Genomic DNA, 1645 nt, shown 5'->3' with positions numbered 1-1645 from the left:
AGGGAGAGAGAGAGAGAGAGAGAGAGAGAGAGAGAGAAAGAGGGAGAGAGAGAGGAGAAAGAGGAGAAATAGAGAGACTTGAATGTATACAATAATTTAACTTGTGCCGCCTGTTACGCAAAGCTGCAATGTCGGCTCGACGACTCTCTCTCTCTCTCTCTCTCTCTCTCTCTCTCTCTCTCTCTCTCTCTCTGCCCTCCTCCCACTTCCACACAAGGGCACTCGCTCCACCCTCCCTCACACTCGGCTCTCCTTTCACATTCCATTGAGCGCGGCGTTTCTCTCATTTCCTTTGCTTTGCTCGCCTCTTTGGCGGCTTCCCTCGCCACCTCTCGCTAGCAGCAGTCGCCCGCCCACGATGCCCTTACGAAACCCAGTCTCATGATAATTAACTCGACGTGAACGAGGGGTCAATCAGAGCCCACTAAAGCCCCCCAAGCTTATTCCCGCCCAGCTCCCGACCACACATTGCAGTCCGGTTTTGGCAAACAACGTATGTTTTTCGCGGGACAGGCAGGCAGGCGGTGTGCCATGCAAGGTGAAAGGCCACAGGGTAGCGGCGGGTGGCCGAGGAATGGTTGGAGAACGGTCGGGGAATAGTAGACGGCATGATTGCAGGGTAACGAGCAGAGATTTAGTGGTGGTGGTGGGGTTCGGTGGATGAGCGAAATAATCCACCTCGACCGTCGACACATTTCTCTCCGCTCGAGCCCGGGAGTTCTCGGAAAGAGCAGGGAGGGTGGAGGGGAACACCAAGAGGAAAATAGACGGTGCGGTATAAACTACTTTTTCTTTTTTTTTTCAACCCTGGGACACCCGCTCCTATACGCCTGCAAGCTGGGAAGGGTGGGAAGGGCGGGCCAAGTCTTAGAGTAGTGGGGCGTTAGCGAGTGACATTAATCACAGCTAATGAATGTCCACGGGCCGACCTGCAAGTCCGGCCCGCAGTGGTGTTTGCCGCTCAGAACAACTTTCCTCATACACAGAAGAAAATGATTAGCTTTACTGCTAAACTAAGTATTTGAAACTAAATATTTTGCAGGTGAAATTTTTACGATGTTTACCTGCAGAGCAGAGGTAAGTTTCAGCCATACAGCTGAAATTTTAGCCAGATGGATAACTTTTTGTGACTTAGCTGACTTGTTAGTTTTCCCTCAGAGATATAGCTATACAGCTGATCTTAGTTTTCCGTGAACGCACCATTCAAAGACCGAGATGGTATAAGTCGCGTGCGGCACAGCAGCGCCCTCGAGCGCCCTAAACTCATTTCTCCGCTCGTCTCACTCGAACGCAAAGCGAAAGGCGGCGGCGGCAAGGAAGGTAAGCGTGACCTGTAACCTTTGCTCCGCAGGGAGGCGGCAGGCGGGCAGGCCCTTTGCAGCCCCCTCCCCAGGCAGCCTCCCGAGCCGGCTCGGCCGTGCGACCCACTTATTCAAGCGAAGACTACGGCGGCCTGCTGCTGCAACAGCAGCGCTGGCAGCACCGCGCCACCGTACGCTCACGCTCATTGCCTCGCACGGAGCGAGTGAGAGAGTGAGAGAGCGAGAGAGGAGAGAGGGAGGGAGGGAGGGAGAGAGAGAGGAGAGTGAGAGAGCGAGAGAGGAGAGAGGGAGGGAGGGAGGGAGGGAGAGAGAGAGAGAGAGAG

General features: G+C 54.6%; 2 protein-coding genes across 5 annotated transcripts in view; one reads left to right on the top strand and one right to left on the bottom strand.

The window, feature by feature from the left end:
- LOC113206306 (uncharacterized) overlaps nucleotides 1-1645 on the bottom strand; it is a 78271-nt gene that overhangs the window by 54347 nt on the left and 22279 nt on the right. The gene's annotated exons all lie outside the window — the stretch shown is intronic.
- Nucleotides 1-1645, top strand: part of LOC113206287 (uncharacterized) — an 83854-nt gene that overhangs the window by 69139 nt on the left and 13070 nt on the right. The window lies entirely within an intron of this gene.

The sequence above is a fragment of the Frankliniella occidentalis genome, unplaced genomic scaffold, assembly GCF_000697945.3.
Source record: "Frankliniella occidentalis isolate FOCC.00 unplaced genomic scaffold, Focc_3.1 Scaffold71, whole genome shotgun sequence".
Lineage (NCBI taxonomy): Eukaryota > Metazoa > Arthropoda > Insecta > Thysanoptera > Thripidae > Frankliniella > Frankliniella occidentalis.
The sequence above is the reverse complement of the archived record's forward strand: the minus strand, read 5'-3'. Positions and strand labels throughout refer to the sequence as shown.